The 22,879-nt window shown below is 37.5% G+C and overlaps 2 protein-coding genes across 2 annotated transcripts in view; one reads left to right on the forward strand and one right to left on the reverse strand.

The window, feature by feature from the left end:
• LOC101024933 (melanoma-associated antigen 4) overlaps positions 1 to 22,879 on the reverse strand; it is a 463,021-nt gene that overhangs the window by 303,243 nt on the left and 136,899 nt on the right. The gene's annotated exons all lie outside the window — the stretch shown is intronic.
• The window catches only part of LOC116272016 (gamma-aminobutyric acid receptor subunit alpha-3-like), a 122,448-nt gene continuing 110,020 nt past the window's right edge, over positions 10,452 to 22,879 (forward strand). The window contains exon 1 of the mRNA XM_031660815.1: positions 10,452 to 10,655. The gene's annotated coding sequence lies outside the window, so the exon portion shown is untranslated. The remainder of the gene's footprint in view (positions 10,656 to 22,879) is intronic.

Below are 22,879 nucleotides of genomic sequence, written 5' to 3' on the forward strand. Positions count from 1 at the left end.
AATCATCATTCTGACTGGCGTAAGATAGTATCACATTGTAGTTTTGATTTGAATTTCTCTAATGATCAATGATGTTGAGCTTTATTTCAATGTTTCTTGGCTGCCTGTGTGTCTTTCTTTGCAAAGTGTCTGTTCATGTACTTTGCCCACTTTTTAATGGGCAAAGATTTTATGATGAAATCGCCAAAAGCAATTGAAACAAAGCAAAAATTGACAAATGGGTTTTAATTAAACTAAAGAGCTTCTGCATAGCAAAAGAAACTATCATAAGAGTAAGCAGACAGCCTAAAGAATGGGAGAAAATTTTTGCAATCTATTCATCTGACAACAGTCTAATATCCAGAATGTACAAGTAACTTAAGCAAATTTGTGTGTGTGTGTGTGCGTGTGTATGTGTGTGTGTATGTATGTGTGTGTATATATATATATATATATATATATATATATATATATAGAGAGAGAGAGAGAGAGAGAGAGATGGATTCTCATTCTCTCACCCAGGCTGGAGTGCAGTGGCATAATCTCAGCTCACTGCAACCTCCGCCTCCAGGGTTCAAGCAAGTCTCCTGTCTCAGCCTCCTGAGCAGCTGGGACTACAGTCACACACCACCATGCCTGTCTGATTTATGTATTTTTAGTAGAGACGGGGTTTCACCATATTGGTCAGGATGGTCTTGAACTCCCGACCTCAGGTTATCCACCTGCCTCGGCCTCCCAAAGTGCTGGGATTACAGGCCTGAGTCACTGTGCCCGGACTGTATGATCCTTTTAATGTGCTGTTTAATTCAGATTCTAGTATTTTGTTGAAGATTTTCACATCTATATTCATCAGGGATCATTTACTATAATTTTCTTTCCTTGTAGTGTTCTTTTATGGCTTTGGTATCAGGGCAATACTGGCTGGCCTTGTAAAAGCAGTTTGGAAGTATCTCCTCTGTGTTTTGGAACAGTCTGAGGAGGATTAGTATTAATTCTTTAAATACTTGGTAGAATTCTGGCCGGGCACGGTGGCTCATGCCTGTAATCCCAGCACTTTGGGAGGCTGAGATGGGCGGATCATGAGGTCAGGAGATTGAGACCATCCTGGCTAACACGGTCATCTCTACTAAAATCCTGGCCATCTCTACTTAAAAAAAATACGAAAAATTAGCCGGGCATGGTGACACACGCCTGTAGTCCCAGCTACTTGGGAGACTGAGGCAGGAGAATTGCTTGATCTTCAGGAGGAAGAGGTTACAGTGAGCCAAGATTGCACCACTGCACTCCAGCCTGGGTGACAGAGTGACACTCTGTCTCAAAAAAGAAAAAAAAAGTATATATACACACATACACACATATACACACACATATATGTATATATGTATACATATACATGTGTATATATGTATGTGTGTGTGTGTGTGTGTGTATATATATATATATTTGGTAGACTTCATCATTGAAGCCATCAGGTCCTGGGCTTTGCAGCGCTGGGTTGTTTTTGATAACTAATTCAATCCTCTTGTTAATTTTCTGTTCATGTTTTCTATTTCTTTATGATTCAGTTTTAGTACATGTTATGGTTCTAGGAAATTAGCCATTTCTCCTAGGTTATTCTATTTATTGATATATAATTGTTCATAGTAGTCTCTTCTGAGCCTTTGTATTTCTGTGGTATTATTTGTAATGCCTCCTCCTTTATTTTCTCTTTGTTTCTTAGTTATTCCTGTTAATGTTTTGTCAATTTCATTTATCTTTTCAAAAAGATGCAACTCTTAGTTTTACAGATTTTTTAAATTTTGTTTTTCTATTTTCTTCATTTAATTTTGCCCTAATCTTTATTATTTCTAAAGTTAGATTGCTAATTTGTGATTTTTTTTCTTTTTAAATGTAAGCATTTATTGCTATTCACTTTTCTATTAGTACTGCTTTTGCTGCATCAGATCTCATGAGCCTTATTCACTATTACAAGAATAGCACGGGAAAGACTGGCCCCCATGATTGTGAGGCCTCCCCAACCATGTGGAACTGTAAGTCCAATTAAACTCCTTTTTCTTCCCAGTCTTCCGGTATGTCTTTATCAGCAGCATGAAAACGGACTAATATAATAGGTAAGAACTTACTATTGCCATTTTATTATTGTTTTCTATCTTGTAGGATTTTTGTTCCTTTTGTTTATTCTTCTTGTTGGTTTTTTTTATTGATTTTTTAAAATAGTGATATCCTTAGATTCTCTTCTCTTTTGTGTGTGTGTGTGTGCTTTTTTTTTTGAGACTTGAGTCTCGCTTGTTCGCTGCTGGGAGTGCAGTGGCCAGATCTCAGCTCACTGCAAGCCCGGCCCGGGTTTACGCATTCTCCTGCCTCAGCCTCCCAAGTAGCTGGGACTACAGGCGCCACCGCCTCGCTAGTTTTTTGTATTTTTAGTAGAGACGGGGTTTCACTGTGTTAGCCAGGATGGTCTCGATCTCCTGACCTCGTGATCCGCCCGTCTCGGCCTCCCAAAGTGCTGGGATTACAGGCTTGAGCCACCGCGCCCGGCCTGTGTGTTTTCAATAGATATTTTTTATTTGAGGTTATCATGAGGTTCACATAAAATATCCTCTGGTTATAATGGTTTATTTTATGCTGCTAACAACTTAACTGCAATTGCATACAAAACTCTACACTTTTAATTCTCTCCTCCCCTCTTTATGTCATTGATATCACTATTTACATCTTTTGTATTGTGTATCCATTAACTCTCTTTTGTAGTTATTATTTTTATTTTTAAAATAAAATAAACTAATTAAAAATACTTTTATTTTTTAACTTTTATACCAAAAGTGATTTAAACCCAATCATTATAATATTGCAATATTCTGTATCTTTCTAAATATTTAGGCTTGCCAGTGAGTTTTAGACTTTTATATGCTTTCGTGTTGCTGCTTAGCATCTTTTCATTGCAACTTGAGAAACTCCCTTTAGCATTTCTTCTAAGATAGGTCTAGTGCTTATGGAGTCCCTCATCTTTTGCTTGTTATCTCTCCTTCAGTGTTTTTCCAAACTTTTTATTGTGATAAAATATACATATTATATAACTTAACCATCTTAACCATTTTTAAGTGTACAGTTCAGTGGTATTACATGCATTTATAATGTGCAACCATCACCACCATCTATCTCCATCATTCTTTTCATCTTGTAAAATGGAAACTCCATATACTGTAAACAGTAAGTCCCCATTCCTTCCTGTTCCTAGCCTCTGGCAACCACCATAGGACACCAGTTCCTAAGGCAGTGAAATGAAACATCTGAAATATTAGATGCATGCTCCACTCTCCCTTTCTCCTGAGAGAGAAATTATGGGCCAAGATAATCTCACTTGGTGCCAAGTTTTGCTGGTTTGGGGGAAGGGATGACATGGGTAAAGTGAAATTGCTCTTTTTTAGTTTCAGTTGGACCGTTCTAGTGTTTTGTACTCATCTGGGGTATTCAAAATCTTAACTGGATTCTGAACATCTCTTGAAGGTATTTTGATTGATATAGTTTTGTTAAATAGGTGTTTCTGTAAGGAGATGAGGGTTGGGGCTGGGGCTTATTATTCCATCATCTTGCTCCTCCATGAATCTCCACTCCACTCCTCCATGCATCTGTATCTTTTCAAAGTCTACTAAAATTTAATACTGTATTGCCTCACATAAAGTTTAAGGACCTTGTTAATGTCTAGTTTGGTTTGTCGCTATGCCCTCTTTCATATTATAGTTTTCATGCACATCATGTCTATGTATACTACACACTGCACATTATAATGTTACGATTTTTCCTTTATATTCTCATAAGTATATCAAATAAATTAAGAGCAAAATATTATTTTATGTTTATCCACATATTACCATTCCTGATGCTATTTATTCCTTCCTAAAGATCCAGCTTTTCATCTGGTATCACTTTCCATCAGACTCAAGAATTTCCTTTAGTATTTCTTATAGTATGAACATGCTGATAACAAATTGTCCTAATGTTCACTTAAATGAAAATGTCAGTATTTGCCTTTATTAATAAGGGATATTTTTGATAAATGTAAAATTCTGTATTGATAGAGTTTTTAAAAAATTCAGCACTTTAAAGATGTCTTTTTTTCTTATGAAAGGTCATAGGTTGGCCGGGCATGGTGGCTCACACCTATAATCCCAGCACTTTGGGAGGCCAAGACGGGCCGATCACGAAGTCAGGAGATGGAGACCATCCTGGCTAACACGGTGAAACCCTGTCTCTACTAAAAATACAAAAAATTAGCCGGTCGTGGTGGTGGGCGCCTGTAGTCCCAGCTACTCGGGAGGCTGAGGCAGGAGAATGGTGTGAACCCGGGAGACAGAGCTTGCAGTGAGTCCAGTCGAGATGGCGCCACTGCACTCCAGCCTGGGCGACAGAGCGAGACTGTCTCAGAAAAAAAAAAAAAAAAGAAAAAGAAAAGAAAAGAAAAAAGAAAGGTCATAGGTCAATTTTATTCTGTTCCTCAGTAGGCATTTTTTCTCCCTAATGGTTTCAAGGTTTTCTATTTAAATTTGTTTTTCAGTAGTTTGACTACGATATGCCTGAGTGTGATATCCTGCTTGGAATTTATTGAGTTTGTTGAATCTGTAAATGTATACTTTGTGTTATGTTTGTTTTTTTTTTCAAACAGCTCTATTGAGTTATAGTTGATAGACACAAACCTGCACATATTTAATATATTCAATTTGATGGTTTTTCAGTATATTTGCAAATACACAGCCATTCTTTTAAAAATAATTTTTATTTTTATTTTTGTGGGTATATAGTAGGTATATTCATAGGTATGTGAGATGTTTTGATACAGGCATGCAATGCATAATAATCATATCATACAAAATGAGGTATTCATCCCCTCAAACATTTATCCTTTGTGTCACAAATAATCTTATTATGCTATTTTAGTCATTTCTGGATGTATACTTAAATTATTATTGATTATAGCCTCCCTGTTGTGCTATTATATATTAGGCCTTATTCATTCATTCTATTTTTTTCTACCCATTAACCATCCCTCCCCACTACCCTTCCCAGCCTCTGGTAATCATCCTTCTACTCTCTATCTCCATGGGTTCAATTGTTTTGATTTTCAGCTCCCACAAGTAAGTGAGAATATGCAAAGTTTATCTTCTGTGCCTGGCTTATTTCACTTAACACAATGACCTCCAGTTTAATACATGTTGTTGCAAATTACAGGATCTCATTCTTTTTTATGCCTGAATAGCATTCCATTGTGTATATGTACCACATTTTCTTTATTCATTTGCTGATGAACACTTAGGTACCTTCTAAATCTTGGCTGTGAATAATGCTGCAGTACCAGAGAGTGAAGATATCTCTTTGATATACTGATATCCTTCCTTTTGGGTATAAACCTGGCAGTGAGATTGCTGGATACCATATGAGGTAGCTGTATTTTTAGTTTTTTGAGGAACCTCCAAACTGTTTTTCATAGTGATTGTACTAATTTACATTCCCACCAACAGTGTACAAAGGTTCCCTTTTCTCCACATCCTCGCCCACATTTGTTATTGCCTATCCTTTTTATATAGGCCATTTTAACTGGGGTGAGATGGTATCTCATTGTAGTTTTGATTTGCATTTCCCTGATGACCAGTGTTGTTGAGCACCTTTTCATATGCCTGTTTGCCATTTGTTTTATTGTAAGAAATGTCTATCTAGTGAATCAGATTTTTAGATTTTTTTCTATAGAGTTGTTTTAACTCCTTATATATTCTAGTTATTAATCCCTTGTCAGACGGGTAGTTTACAAATATTTTCTCCCATTCTGTGGGTTGTCTCTTCACATTATTGATTGCTTCCTTTTCTGGGCAAAAACTTTGTAATTTGATGTGATCTCATTTGTCCATTTTTGCTTTGATTTCCTGTGCTTGTGGAGTCTTTAGGTTTTTCCAAATATAAGATCGTATCTGCAAGGAAGGATAATTTGACTTCCTGCTTTTCAATGTGGATGCCCTTTATATCTTTCTTTTGCCTGATTGCTCTAGCTAAGTCATCCAGTACTATGTTGAATAACAGTGGTGAATGTGGGTATCCTTGTGTTCCAGATCTTAGAGGAAAGGCTTTCAGTTTTTCCCCATTCAGTGTCATATTAGCTGTAGGTCTGCTATATATGGTTTCTATTATGTTGAGGTATGTTCCTTCTACACCCAGTTTTTTTTTTTTTTTTTTTTGAGATGCAGTCTTGCTCTGTCGCCCAGGCTGGAGTGCAGTGGCACGATCTCGGCTCGCTGCAAGCTCCACCTCTTGGGTTCACACCATTCTCCTGACTCAGCCTCCTGAGTTTTTATGATTTTTATCATGAAGGGATGTTGAATTTTATCAAATGTTTTCTCAGCATCTATTGAAATGATCATATGATTTTTGTTCTTCATTCTGTTGTTATGATGTATCCCTTTGATTGATTTGTGTATGTTGAACCATCCTTGCATCCCAGGGATAAATCCCACTTGGTCATGATGAATGATCTTTTTAGTGTATTGTTGAATTTGGTTTGCTAATGTTTTGTTGAGGATTTTTCCATCAATAATTATCAGGGATATTGTCTTGTGGTTAGGCTTTTGTATCAAATTTTTTTTCTTCCTCTTCTCTCATTGTTTGCCATCTGGGACTCCAATTATGTTTATAACTTTGATATTATCCTATGTATTTCTAACACTCTGCCCTTTTTCAATCTTTTCTCTCTCGAATCTGTACTTCAGATTAGATAATATCACTAGATTTTTCTTCCAGTGAAACTACTCTTTCTTCTGCCATTTTCAACCTGCTGTTACGCCCACTCACTGAATTTTACTTCAGGTACTCTGACTTCCTATTTGTTAATTTATTACATATGTGTTTTTCTTTATTTCCCTTAGTGTAATTATGATACGTGATTTAAAATTCTTTCTCCTAATTCAAACATCTGGTTTACCTTAGGGCTGGTCTCTATTTTTTTTTTTCCTTGGGTATGAGTAATATTTTCCTATCTCTTTGCTTTAGTAGTAATTTTTGAGTGTACCCTGAATATTGTGAATTATATATTGTAGGATACCTTTATTTTTTTCTCTAGAGCATTGATTTTGTTTGTTTTACTAGACAGTTAATGTGGCAGAAGTGAAACTCCAAAATTTCCCTCATTGGCAGACCTGAAAACTCTGTTTAATTCTTTCGGCTTTATTTAGGCTTTTTGGAATCTGTCCCCACATAAATATTTCATGGTTTCACCAGACAGCTGGGTAGTTTATACACAGAATTTGGGGCTTCCTCTCCCTAGTATTTTAAATTACTGAATTTCTCTCATGGCTTTTCAACTACAGTGGTCATCCTGAATTCTGTCCTCTGGTTCTTTCAGCCACTTGGACTGCAAGCAGTTGTATGTGGGAGTTGGCTGACGCTGGTTTGTGAATGCCTACTGTGTATATCTCTATTCAACTCCATGTTCATGGAATCGTCCATGGTAGAAGTATTTACACCATGGAAAATGGCAAATACTATGAATTTGTTTTTTATTTATTTTCCTCAAGATCCAGTTGTTAAACATTTAACAGTTGCAACATTGATTCTAGTTTCTCTAGAGTTTATTCACTGCTTTGGCCTGGGGGCTGCCATCAGGCAAAAATTACCAGAAAAGGAAAAACCCACTTAGTATTGTTTTCTCCTTTCAAGTATTAATTCCCTTTCAATTTTTGCCTGTTGATGGATTGCTTTCCAGTGCATTTAATTTGTTGTATTATATATTTGGTCCACTGTTTATTATTGTTATCTGCATCAGGGTTGGTCTGATAGAAGCTTCTTCACCATTGTCAGAAGTTTTCCTAATAAAGGATTTTTTTTTTGTTTTTTTGGTTTGCAGTCAAGTGGGAAAATTATGAAACTACTGTAAGGTTTTCATACAGCTATAATTGTATGATTCAGAGAAGAGGGTTTTTTTTGTTGTTGTTGTTCAGAGAGTGTCTTAATCCAACGTACTTGTATTAAAATATCTTTTCTTTAAAAAAATGATGGCACCCAGATGGTTTATTTGTTTGTTTGGTATCTTTATTAGATGAAAAGTTATCAATTATAGTAGATTGAATAGTGTCCCCCAAAATTCATGTTCATCTAGAACCTCAGGATGTGACCTTATTTCAATGGTATGGTCTTTGCAAAAGGAATTAGTTAAAGATCTTGAGATGAAATCATTCTGGATTTAGGGTGGACTTTAAATCCAATGACTGGTGTCTTTATAAGAAAAAAGAGGGAGATTTGGGCACACAGAAATCAGAGAAGAAGACCATTTGAAGACCGAGGCAGAGATTCAGTGATAAGCCAAGGAATACCGGAAACCACCAGAAGTTGGAAGAGACAAGAAATCATTCTCTAGAACTTTTGGAGCAGTTTGGCCCTGCCAGCATCTCAATTTTAGACTTCCGGCCTTCAGAACTGTGAGACAATAAATTTCTGTTGTTTTAAGCTACTGAATTTATGGTAATTTGTTATGGCAGCCCTAGAAAACTAATACAGCAACCTTATGCCAGTTCATAATATTTCTTTTTGCCAGTATACTAATCTATTAAACCCAATGGACATTTATGCAAACAAGCCTACACATAAAAATGGGTATCTATGCAGGAAAAAGTATTTATAGCTTTTTTCCCACATACACACTTGCTTTATGTGCAAGTTACATGTTAATTTTATAGACAAAAATACTGTACCTGCAGTCAGCAATCTGAGTACTGACCTTGACTCTGCCACTGACTCATTATGACCTTGTGTGAGTTATATTTTCTATTTAGTCTAATTTCTTTTCTGTACAATGACATGGTTATCTTTATGGGTCCCTTTAGCTCAGTGACTCTAAGCTTACAAGTACCCATCTGTCTTCTACTCAATGTATGGACACATGCTTTTGAAGATGTATAGGTGTGTAGCACATGCACTTCATCTGGCAGGAGTAGAGAGCATTAGAAATTTGGCAAAAAAAAAACCCCAACAGGATAGTAGTTTAAATAGAAATGGCACACTATAGGCAACATTGTAAATGCCTATTATGCCCCAGTCACTGTATATATATTGACACTAGTATACTTAAACACACTATATAACTCACTTTCAATTAGATGCCCTCTGAATTTTTCTAAAAGGACTAGAAATCACAACATGAGGAGTTTGACTAAGACAACTTTTATACTAATCATTATATGTAAGCAGATGCTGAATTCTTTGATAGGAACAGCTCTTTACTCATGTGCTTATATTGGTATTATCCCTGAAACACGAAAGGTGGAATGTTGAATAAATGTGATTTGGAGTCCCATTTGGGGATTCACCTTTGGAGAACTTTTGAAATTTGGTAGTTTATTTTTTATTTTCTAAGGGCCAACTTCTCCTTCACCTGGAATTTTCCTGTCTTTAGATTCCTAGACTGTTAGTTCTGGAAGGGTCTTTTAAGATCATTTATTTCCATTACCACTCATTTGGTCATTGAGGATATTGAGGGCCAGACTGAAGAGCTCGTTGAAAGCAACACAGCAATTTTCAGAGGCAGAACTCAAACTCAAGTTCCTTTATTTTATTTTTAGCCTAGGTCTTTTCCCACCCTACGCTACATTGTTACTGTGCTTTGCCTAGGTTGCTTTTTTTCTTTTGACCCAATGGGAATATAATTCTTTTATACTTTGAGTCAATAATTCTCCTTTTCCCCATCTTAGCCCTTGTGCAAACTCATGTATAGGCTCACACAATTACATACATCTATATTCCCTTTGGAATTTTTGAAAAGAAAGCATTGTGGTTCTGCTGCTTGTCTGTCTTGCCTACAGGGAAGCTAGAGCTGACAGTTTTGAATTGGGTCTGCACTTCTACTTGGTTGAGGGTGGGGGTGGAAGTTAGGTCAATAGGGGATCAATGTGGCAGAACTCTTTCTTCTTAGTGGAGTATGAATGACAACCCCTTTGATGTACATTTTTCTAGCTCATTATTGCCCCCAGAGATGGAATCTGAACAGACAGGATTGTCAAACCTTTATTTGGAGCCTGGGTTAGAAGGCACGCCCATAGGGATGTAAGGGAGACAGAGAGAAAAAAGAGGAAGCTCTCTTCAATCTTGGAGCAGCAAGTAAGCATCACACATCAGCTACAGTAACCCATACTTCCTTTATCCTCCTATTCTCTCTTACCCTTTTGCTCTCTTTCTCTTCCCTTTGCTTCCTCTGCTCCTCCCTTTCTCTCTGGGCTTCCCTCTATTTCTCTGTTGGATGCTTTAAGGAATAAAATACTACTTTAGTATTTCGTAAAACAACCACATCTAAAGCCTTGCAAGTGCTGTATTCACAGCCCCAGCACAGCCGCGTGCTAAGCACCAGTGGTGAACCTAAAGCCAGCAAAGGGGGAGGGGACAAGGGGAGGGGAGGAGGGGAGGGAGAAACTGACAGAGAGGGAGGGAGGCAGATTGAGAGAGAGAGAGAGAGAGAGAGAGAGAGAGAGAGAGAGCGAGCGCGCGCAAGCTAGCGAGCAAACCAGAGAGACAGACCGAGAGAGGGACCAGGAGAGAGACCCAGAGAGAGAAGAAGAAGCCAGAAGCCGAGCTCTGTCAGGGCTCAACCTCCAACTTGTTTCAGTTCATTCATCCTTCTCTCCTCTCCGCTCAGACTGTAGAGCTCGGTAAGAAACATTGATGTTCCTTCTTCCCCCTCCCCCAAGCTCAGGTCTCTTTTAGCGATAGCATCTCTCCCCCGTACTGAGAGTCTCCTTGGGTTGGCCGGGAGGCGAGGCATGCTCTGCAGCTGTGATGCTATCCTGGGTTCCCCAGTGGGGCTGGTGGAAGCCCAGAGGCGGCATCTGAGCAGGGAGACACTGAGGTAAAACCCGATTTGAGGAAGGGGGGTTGCGATGTGGTATGTGCGTGATTTGCTTCATTGTCAGTGAATTGTTTTGTTCCTCTTTGGAAGCAGGTCAGCACTGACCTTGCAAATTGCTTGGGGGGCCCCAGCAGCTGCTGCAGAAAGCCACGGAGTGGCCCCTAGCCAAAGCAGACAGCACTGTCATGACCCCCCAGACAGCTCTAGGCACCAGGGATGGAGTAATGGCTGGAGCTTTCTCCCTTCTTTAACTCTTTCTCCGCAGCTGCTTCTCACTGCTGGAAATAAAGAAGGAGGGTACCTTGCAGCCTCTTTCCCCATCTCCCCATTACCTCCCCCACATGCAAGTGAGTAGAAAGTTGTAAATACCTGCTTCCTTTAAAGCAGATTGAGCCCTCCCCCCTTCCTTTAAGGGGCTCGCTGTGGGGTTGGGCCTGACTTCCTCCACAAACTTGGGAGGTTTGCCTTGTTTCCCTGAGAGAAGCTCCATTGCTTGCCCACCCTCAATTCCAGGTAGTTGAGTTGACATCCTAGATCAGAGATTCAGATACCCCACCCCATCCCACTCATAGGCATCATGTTAAGTCCAGCTGTGTCCTTGGAAGGGAGGAAACACCTGATGGTTTGTCTGGAACTGGCCTCCCAGTTTACTGCTCCTCTGACTGTGGCTGCGGGTGGCATGGGCAAGAGGACTGGGGGAAGGGTGGCTGTTGGATTGATGAAAAGCAGGGTGATGAGGTAGGATTACTAGCATGAATAGTTTGGCTTATGGAGAGTCAGCAAGTTCTGGTTGTCTGGAGCTATGCAAAGACTGATTGAGGCTCTTGTAGTATAGCCCCTCTGAACTGGTAGGGGAAGGGATCTAATTGTTTGATGGGAGCTTTCTAAGTGAGTGACACTGCTGTGCCTATGGTAGTAATTATGACATTCCTAATACTAATTGCTAACATTATTGAGTGTGTAGTATATTTTGAATTCTGGACTGTTTAGTGTATATTACTTCATTAAATTATTGTGGCAGAATAGTGCATTGAATAACAGACACTATTATTATCTTTGGTTTACTGACAAAACTGAGGCACAGAGAGGTTAAGTAACTTGTCCAAGATTGCAGAGCAATTAAATGTCCCAGTTGGAAATTAAAACACTGGCAACCTGGTTCCAGAATCCATGGTCATAACCATGAAGCACTACTGCCTTCTTGGGGAGAATTATGCACCTTTGTTAGGCAAGTGTAGATACAATAGGTACAGTGTGGCTTGGCAAGATTTTTTGGAAAGTAGTGGCCTAGCTTTTGTGTAGAGTAACAGGAACTTAGCCTGGAGCCAGGCTTCACCTGGATTTCTGGAAGGGGCTGCACGAAAGACTTTCATTGGTCAGCTTGCTTTCCTTGAAAATAGTACTTCACTTTTTATAGCCTCATCCACCCAACATGCTCCAAACTGCGCCTTTAAAAAACAGACCTTATTCTAATTTCCTGAGCATTTGGAGTTATTCTGTGCTGAAAATTTTAGAATACTAAAACCTTGGAACTGGAGGGAGCCCAAAAGGTCAGTCATTAAGCTTTATTTCTCTACTCGGTTCTTGAATTTATCCTAAGCATCCAATTTGTTGACTGATTTCTATTTGAACTCCCTGCAGTGATAGAGAGCTCATTACGTGGCTCTTTGTGTCATTGTGCAACTGTGATTGTCAGAAAGTATTCCCCATTATAAGCCAAAATCTGTTTACCAGTAACTTATATTCATTGGTTCTTTGGGACTGTCTGGAACAAATTTGCTTTTTCTTAATAATAGTTCTTCAGTTAGTTGAAGACAGCAATCATGCCTCCCTCTTAACTCTTGGATCCAATAAGACCACAGAGTAAAGGATTATCATTTACTTTATGCTGGAAATTGTACTATTCTTTTTTTTTTTTTTTTTTGAGATGGAGTCTTGCTCTGTCACCCAGGCTGGAGCGCAGTGGCCGGATCTCAGCTTGTGCAAGCTCCGCCTCCCGGGTTCACGCCATTCTCCTGCCTCAGCCTCCCGAATAGACGGGACTATAGGTGCTCACCACTGCGCCTGGCTAATTTTTTGTATTTTTAGTAGAGACGGGGTTTCGCCATGGTCCTGATCTCCTGACCTCGTGATCTGCCCGCCTTGGCCTCCCAAAGTGCTGGGATTACAGGCGTGAGCCACCACGCGGGGCCTAGACTATTTTTAATATGGCCTAATAGCCCACTTGTTTGTTAGCCACAAATTGACCCTATGGAGTTTTCCAAAACAGCCCTGATAGTGTATGTTCTCTTCCTTGGATGAGTTTGATATCTGGTGTCAACTGGACTGTTGGGAGCAAGGAAGGTCGCTTTCATATTCCTAAAGACCAGAAATTGGTTAGTACTGGTCCTTCTAAAGCCCCCAGAATGTCTATATGGCATCCAGACAATAGGCATGTGGGAAGATTTGAGTGGCAGGAATTTTCGTAAAGAAAATTATGAAATTTTCTAATTTAATAAAGAAAAGCACATTTGAAGTAGTGGTAGTTCAAGGTTCATACAGTATACAGAAGGTAGAAGAATAAACTATTTTATCAGAAAACACCTCAGGAATAATTACATCATTGAGGGGATACAATACAGAGGGACTGGGTGGAAAGGGGTGAGTATGTGGTTGCTAGAATGGAACACTGACTTGGCTGTTAGCAAATTTGGGTTCCATTCCTAGCTCTGATGATTTGCCAATTATCTTGGACATATGACTTCCCCTGCATGTGCCTCAGTTTTTCCATCTATAAGATGTTGAAGTGGACTGTATCTCTAAGGGTCTTTCAACTCTGAAATTCTTTATCTAAAGTAAATTATAAGATTTCAGAGTTATGAGAGGCTTCAGAAATCGTTAGGCCAGTGTTTCTCAAACTTTAATGTGTAAAAATATCTCCTGGGAATCTTTTCAAAATGCAAATTGTGATTCAGAGAGTCTATGGCAGGGGCCTTGGATTTTGCATTTTAACAAGATATTAGGTGATCCTGAAACTGCTGTTCCACTGACCACACTTCAAGTAGCAAAGCTCTAGTAGAGTACTGGTCAAACTCCCCTAGTGAAGGAAAATGTTTTTTGTTGTTATTGTTGTTGTTTGTCTTTTCCTAATCCATCACAGAAGACTGTTAATTTAATAAAATAAATTAACCATGAATTGCTAGAAAATGAAAGAAAAGACATACGAAAGATAAGCCCACATTTGTATTATTAGATTCTACAAACATAAAATGATTTTTTCAAATTGCTGTAATATTTTCTAAGTGTAATATTTTCTAAGTACTATTTTCTAAGTAACATTTCTAAGTAATATTTCTAAGTAATATTTTCTAAGTACTAAGTAATATTTTCTAAGTGCAATATTTTCTAAGTACTTCTGTACTTTGGTCATTACAGTCTGGTAATAAAAGTTCACAGACAGGCACTGATTGGCGGGCTACATTTTGAGTGCACTGGTCTAGGCTATCTGCCCACCTAATTTAAGAGGCCCAAATTACACCCAGCTTTAATTTCTAAATCACCTCTTGATGATCTTTTACTCTACAGTTAAATATCTCCTTTAATGAAGAATTCAACATTTACACAAAGTTGCATTGTTTATGTGTTGTGACAGATAAAATGTTTGTTTTTTCTTAAAACTCTTAATTTCCTTAGAGTTTATATAAATTATACTTTCAGTTATGTATTCCAAGTGGGTGAGGGGCTGTATCAGTTCAGTTTATTATACCGTTAGCCTTTAGCCTAGTGTATGACATAGAGTAGGTGCTTAACAGATGTTTTTTAAGTAAATGAATGAACCATTAGACATTAGTTGTGGGGCCATACATTCAATAAAGGAAAGGTAATTTGGGCTTTCTTCTGTATTGGGGAAACAGGATTCATCCCATTTAAAAAATTTCTTAGAGTGGATAGAAATCCAACTTGACTACTTCAGAAAGTTACTTGGTATCTCAATTTTATTTTGAAGGGATTGCTGGAGTGGACCATTATAAGGCTGTTAGTCTTTATTCTAGAAAGAGTGGGACTGATTAAAGGGCTTTGAGCAGGGTAACTGACATGGCTTAATGGAATCTGTTCAGTATGAGGTTATAAGTACCTACGATGAACCAAAGGTAATGTGGGAGATACAGGGTTATTTAGGAATAGCCTCTGACCTCCAAGATGACACAGTCAAGTAGGAAAGAGAAGAAGTATACAAACAACTATAGTATTAGGAGATGAGATCTACACCCATAAAAGGGAAGCAAAGGGCTTTAAGGAGATCAAAGACACCTTCCTGGAAGTGGCATTTGAAATGAGCTTTGAAGATTAGACAAACTTTGAGTATGCAGAATTAGGGGATGGAAAAGGTATTCTATTCAGAGGCTAGTTGTGTTGGAGTAAAGTGTATGCAGAAATACTTACGTGAGATGTGTTTGGCAAGATAGGTGGAGGGCTTGACTATAAATCATATTGAATGCTAGATGGGAGAATTAGAACTTTGTATGTAAAAGAGATGCAACTCCCTCATTTTAGGGATGAGCAAACCCATCTTGACAGGGAGAGTGACTTGATTTGCCTGGGGCCACACAAGTAGTAATATTGTTGTAGCCCAGTAAAAGGTACTGAGCACATTTGAAAATATGGGATCGGAACTCTGGAAAGAAGTCAATTGGAGAGAGTGATTTGAGAGTCATTGCCTCTCAATACTTGAAATAGAATAAAAGAGATTCAGGGGTGGTACTTTGAAGAATGCGTTTTTTTTTTTTTTTTTTTTTTTTTTTTTTAGGATATGGGGGAAAACGATGACCCTTATGTGAAGGCTACAAAGGAGAAAAAGTCAGAGATATGGAAGGAAAATTAGAAGAGTATGTTTTGAAGGTGCTAAGAGAGGAGAGGCACCTTCTAATTTATTTATTGCATACATACCATTTACTAGGCATGGAGAATATAATGGTGAGCAAAACAGACAAAGTTGTTGCCATCCTGGGCTCATGGTTTAGGTAGTGAGATAGACATTATTTGACAAACTACTGAACTACATAGTCATAAATTGTGATTCATATGTAGAGGAAAATGTACCACTTCAAGAAGAAAGGTGTGGTCACCATTATTAAACTTCACAACAGAGTTGAGTAGTGATAAATGATATCTGGTTTATAACAGTCCTTCCCACTCTGATGGTCACAGTGCTTACCAACACTTCAGCTGGATGATGCATACCCATTTTGCAAATGTACGGCAGATGATTGTGCTGCAACAGTAAGGGAAGGGAAGGGTCCCTCCAGGCTCATGTCCACAGGAGCAGTGACTTACTTAAAAACTAGGTTATATGTCGTGTGGCTTAACTGAAACTCACAAAGACCCAGTGCCTTTCCCAGGTCCTCCAACTCTCTCAATTCAGCAATTTATAGGAAGAGGCACTTGATAAAAAGTATGAAGAATTTGATATTAAAAATCCCTCTTAAAATGGGATTTCTGATAGCCTAGTCCTGACTTGGATACTTGGTTTGTTTTGACATATCACTTGTCTTGTTTGAGCCTGTTTCCATATCTGTAAAATAATGTGGGGGGAGGTTTGGAAAAGGGTTTTGAACAGGGTGACTGACATGAATCTATTAAGATATTTACAAAGACCCTCCAAGCTGTGAGATTCTATAGTTCATGTTCTGCTCTATATTGTGTTATCACGGTTCTGTGCAGGTAGCTCAGGTTCAGTCACTTATATAAGCGACACTAATAACTTTATACAGAATTCTGAAGGTTGATAATTTTGGTGAAAGTATTCACAGACTTTAGAAGAGGTCGTTGAAATGCACCTTCCTTGTTTTATTCCTGAGGTGACCGAAATTGTGAACTGTCCTCAAAGTTAAGGAAAGAACTGACTATATTGTAAAATATATAGTAAAGTTGGATATTAGGTGATATTTCTATTACTGCTGGTTTGAAATAAACTAAAGTCACTGAGAATAAGATGGGGCATGATACTGTTAAATACGTGCAAGGTGGCCGAGCGCAGTGGCTCACGCCTGTATTCCTAGCACTTTGGGAGGCCGAGGCGGGAGGATCACGAGGTCAAAAGATCGAGACCACCCTGGCTAACACGGTGAAACCCCGTCTCTACTAAAAATACAAAAAATTAGCCAGGTGTGCTGGCGGGCGCCAGTAGTCCCAGCTACTCGGGAGGCTGTGGCAGGAGAATGGCGTGAACCCAGGAGGCGGAGCTTGCAGTGAGCCGAGATTGCGCCTCTGCACTCCAGTCTGGGTGACAGAGCGAGACTCCGTCCCCCCTCCCCCAAAAAAACAAAAACAAAAACAAAAAAATACGTGCAAGGTGATTATCTCATTCTGAAATGTAATGGTCCAGGTAGTCTCTTCCTGGGGGGAAGATATATGTGAAGGGAAACACTGGTTGGTAATATAAAAGCATTTTTATACTTAAAAGCATGATTTTAAACATATTGATGTCTGCACAAAATATGTCTGCTGAATATACACAGAAGGGGGAATAAAAATCTCCAGGACATATATTTTGAAGGGTACTTTTCTCTTTAAAAACTGATTTTTTAAAAAACGCAAGTATTATATATATTTTTGAAGGGAAGGGGAGGTGGATGGAGATGGAATTATGTAAGTGACCATAGTATAAAAGCTCTTTTCAAAATAGTACAAGAGGAGCTCAGAAATGGCAGGGCCCTTAACAATCATGTAATGGCAGTCTTATCACCCAGTACATATGGTCATCTATTTTCAGTGTGAATGGTTTCAGGAAAGGTTGCTTAACACCACCAGATAATAGACAGCTTGGTTGTTAGCAAGTTATTCTTCATACTGACCTGCAATCTGTCTTCTGAATTCAACCTATTGGTCTTGCACCTTGGAGCAACAGCAATACTGTATAATTGCTGTTCCCCTTCTTCATAATGGCCATTCAAATGTTTAACCATTGTTGTTGTTCTTCTCATCTTTTCTTCAGTCTATATATTGCTAGTTCTTGAGCTTATGTGATACATATTTTGAGAAATTTCTACAGTAGACACTTCCATCTTCAGTATCCCTCTTAATGTATGATGTCCAAAATGGGACCCAGTACTTTAAGCATGAATGGCTAGCACTTCCATTTAAAAAATTGTGTATATTTTCTAATATACCTTAAGATTGTAATATCTACCATTAAATTGTTTTTTCCTGATTATAAAAGTAAAACAACCTCATTACAGAAAATTTTGAAAATGAGGAGACTTTTTTTTAAAAAAAAATCACCTCTAAATCCCTAGTCCAGAGATAACTTGCTGTATTTCCTTTCAGATGTGTTTCTGTGTTTATGTAATTGGAATCACATCTTATATGTACTATTTTTGACCTTTTTCTTTTTTTTATTGTTATAATTGTTTTATTTTATTAGAAGTAATTGTTGTTAATCTCTTATTGTGCCTAATTATAGATATGTCTGTATAGGAAAAAATACAGTATATATAGGGTTTGGTACTATTTGCAGTTTCAGGCATCCACTGAGGTTCTCAGAACATATCTCCATAAGGAGGACTATTGTAGTTTAGGAGGTAAAGAGGGATCATGGGGAGAAGCATGAAGAAGAGTGACAGAGAAGCAACACAGCCAAGAAAGGGCATTTCACAAGCCAGCCATCAGTGTGGAGGACTGGTGCTTAGTCCCAGTGGAGAACCTCTGGGAACAGTGTAAACCATACAGCTCAAAGCCATCCCACTCAGGCATCGAGGGAGCAGAGTCTTTACATACTGGCCCTTATAGTTAGTTGCCAAGGGCTGCTCCCAGGGAGCATTTGTTCCCTGGCATTTCAGGCCTGCCTTCTTGGTGGGAAAGCAGGCTGCAGCAGGAGGAGAAAGGCAAGGAAATGCATATGCTGGTGGTTGGGAGTTGGGTTGGAGTGCACTGAAATGGTAGGGGTGAGGAGATCTAGTTGAGGGCAGGCACTGACAGCATCTACTGTGCATTTGTTGAGCACTTTATGATGTGCCAGGTGCCTGGCACATATTATCCTGTTTGTTTCTTGGTGCAAACCAGTCAAGTAAATATTATTTTACTCATGTTATACATGAAGAAACCAAGACTCCCGGAAGATACATAACTTATGGTACAGCTAAAATGAGGCAAGGTTCAAGGTCAAACTCAAGTTTGCCTCATTCTATATTACATGATTATTCTATAATGTCATTGTTGTAATCAGGGTTCTCCAGAGAGATACACTGATAGGATATATACAGAGATAATATGAAAAGGAATCTGTGATGTTCCCCTTCCGTGTCCAAGTGTTCTCATTGTTCAATTCCCACCTATGAGTGAGAACATGAGGTGTTTGGTATTTTTGTCCTTGCGATAGTTTGCTGAGAATGATGGTTTCCAGCTTCATCCACGTCCCTACAAAGGACAGGAACTCATCCTTTTTTATGGCTGCATAGTATTCCATGGTGTATATGTGCCACATTTTCTTAATCCAGTCTTTTGATCTGACTTTTTCATTGGTATTATATTGTGAGCATTTCCCCACATCGTTCAGCAGCCTTCAAACAATTTTTAATAGCTGCATACTTTTCAGTTTTCAATTTCTACTATAATTGTATGACAGATCACATATTGATCATTTAAATTATTTTTGCTTCTTTGAACCTCACCTTTTTAGATCTTTATTCAAATGTCACATTTGAATTCTAAACGATCTCACATAAAAATGCAAACCCATCTTTTCCAACACTTACTCTTCCCCTTTCTTGCTTTACTTTTTTAAACCTTTGGCTTGTGTCATCACCTAATAGACTGGATACATTACATCTATTTGTCTGGATTCCTGTTTTAGGGTGTAAGTCCCTCAAGCACGGGCATTTTTTTCTCCATTTTCTTCACCCTTATATCCCCTAGAACCTACAATAAGGTCTGACATATTGTGGATACTTAGTAAATGTTTGTTGAATGAATTATTAAGATGAGTTTTTATGAAAGGCATTATTGGGTCTGAAGATACTAATTTTTTAAAGGCTCTTCATATATATGTGAAGGTGTTCCACTATATAAGATTGTTTATTACTGCTCATACACTTATGACAGTGCTGGCTATTGTCATTCTTTTAAAATATTTACCAATATGATAGGGATAAAATGGTACCTTACTGTTTTAATATGTGTTTCTTTTATTATAATGAGATTGAATACTTTTTTGATCAATTTTGTTTCATTTCTATGAACATCTATTTTTGATCTTTGTACATGTTCCATTAAGAACTTACATTTTTTACAATTTTTATGGGCAATGTATATTTAGTTGACCCATTAGACCTTTTTCTGTCAAATGTAGGGAAAATATTCTCCCACTTACATTTTAAACGTTTAAATTTAAAAGTTTACATTTTAAATAGACTTTTATGCATACTAATCTTAATTTTATGTAATTATATTTATCTTTTCATTTGTAATTTCTTCTGATGAATTCGTGTTTAAGAATTTCTTCCTCATTCAAAATTGGATAAGTGCTTACATGAATTTTGTTTTAGTTTTTATTGCTTATGTTTAATCCCTCTGAAATTTATTTTGCTGTGTGGTGTGAGGTAATTTTCTAAATTGTTTTCCCTGCCAATTGTTTCATAGCACCAAACACTGAATAATTCATTCATTAACACTGATCTGCAATATATACAAATTGTAATATATATAGTAGATACTGTTTGGAATTTATCTATTCTTCATTTCTTTTAGTCTGTCTCTTCTTGTCCTAGTTACAAAGTTTAAATATTGTTGTAGCTTTAAAATAATTTTTATTACCTCAGCTCTTCTACTTACTAGCTGTGTAGCCTCTCTAAGCCTAGATTTATCTGTATAGAATGGATAGCAGTAACATTTATTTTATGCTCTTAATTTTGTGAAGGGAATCTTTCTACCATTATTTCTGCTAATTGATTATGCAGAAAATTAGTATTTATAATTTTAACTTCTTTTTTTTTTTACTTTGCTCAAGTTTATTATTATAAATTTATAGTTTACAAGTTATTTTCTTGTTTTTTTTTTCCCTTTTTTTATTTTGGAAGTTTAAGGGAAACTCAGAGAGTCTTTCAAAACAATGAACAAGTAACCACATATATACTACTAGAGTGAACAACTGTTAGCATTTTGTCGTTTTGGTTTCTGATATGTTTAAATAAAAGAAATAAAACATTATATATAACCTTTAACTTTCTTTGTGTCTAGCCCCTGTTTCATTCCTCTCCACATCCCTCCAAACATGACACTCAGGGCCACCCACATTTGCTTAATTTTCTATTCAGTTGCTTCTTCTTACTGATTTGTAAGACTTATTTATATATTCTGGATACTAATTATTTTTGAGATATACATATCATATATCTGCTTCTATAATGTTACTTCGCTTTCTATTTTGTTTATGGGGTCCTTTATCATTACAGAAGTTTTAAATTTTCATGTCAGGTTTATCAATCTTTTCCTCCATGAATTGTGCTTTTTGTGTCATGCTTTAAGAGATATAACTGATACTGTGATCATAAAAAATGTCCTCCAAAATTTTGTTGAAGAGTTCAAGAAATTTTCTTTACATTTAGTTATTTAATCCATCTGGATTTTATTCTTGTATGTAATGTAAAATATTAAGCAGTTTTTTTCCATGTAAAATACTATTTGTTTTAAATGTTGTTTATACACAACTAGTTTAGAAAGCAAACTCCACCACATTGCCTAATTTTTATACATGTTTGAGTCTATTTCTGGCTCTCTATTGTGTTTCATTAATCTATTTGTCTACATTTGTGTTGTTTTACTTACAAATGCTTTATAATGAATTTGATATTTGTTTATTTGTAAATTCAAGTTACTGTACACTGCCTTCATCCACACTCACACCACTTTTCTTTCTTTTTCTGGATCATCTTATTTTTGGTCCTTTCCTCACTTACCTTAATTTTAAAATGAAATTATCAAATTACAAGAAAGTAATGTTTTTTTTTCTTGAAATTATATTGAATTTTTAGAATGATTTGAAGAAGAATTGACATCCTTTTGACAGAGATTTCCTATTTATGAATATGTTATATCTTGGCATTTATTCAGGACTTTTTGCAAGCTTTGATGAAGGTTGGTAAATTTATTGATAATATTCTTACATATTAGATTTAGTCCCAGTCAACTTTATTTTTTAGTCAGATTTATTAATGTATAATTAGCATAAAATAAAACTTACCCTTTGTAAGTGTACAGTTTAAGTTCTGACACATGTATATGATTGTGTAACCACTACCACCAGTGCCACCACAATAAGGATAGAGAAAATTTCCCTTACCATAACAGATTCTTTTGGGCCCCTTTGCAGTCAATTCTTTTCTTCTACCTACAATTCCAGGAAACCATCTATCTATTTTCTTTTTCTTTTCTTTTCTTTTTTAAAATTATACTATAAGTATGAAGTACATGTGCAGAGCGTGCAGTTTTGTTACATAGATATACATGTGCCATGGTGGTTTGCTGCACCCATCAACCTGTCACCTACATTAGGTATTTCTCCAAATGCTATCCCTCCCCTAGCCCTCCACCTCCTGACAGGCCCCAGTGTGTGACGTTCTCCTCCCTGTGTCCATGTGTTCTCATTGTTCAACTCCCACTAATGAGTGAGAACATGCAGTGTTTGGTTTTCTGTTCTTGTGTTGGTTTGCTGAGAATGATGGTTTCCAGCTTCATCCATGTTCCTGCAAAGGACATGAACTCATCCTTTTTTATGGCTGCATAGTATTCTGTGGTATATATATGCCACATTTTCTTTACCCAGTCTATCACTGATGGACATTTGGGTTGGTTCTAAGTATTTGTGAACAGTGCCACAATAAACATACAGGTACATGTGTCTTTATAGTAGCATGATTTATAATCCTTTGGGTATATACCCAGTAATGGGATTGCTGGGTCAAATGGTATTTCTAGTTCTAGATCCTTGAGGAATTGCCACACTGTCTTCCACAATGGTTGAACTAATTTACACTCCCACTGTTGGTGGGAGTG

This window comes from Papio anubis, chromosome X (genome assembly GCF_008728515.1).
Source record: "Papio anubis isolate 15944 chromosome X, Panubis1.0, whole genome shotgun sequence".
Classification (NCBI taxonomy): domain Eukaryota; kingdom Metazoa; phylum Chordata; class Mammalia; order Primates; family Cercopithecidae; genus Papio; species Papio anubis.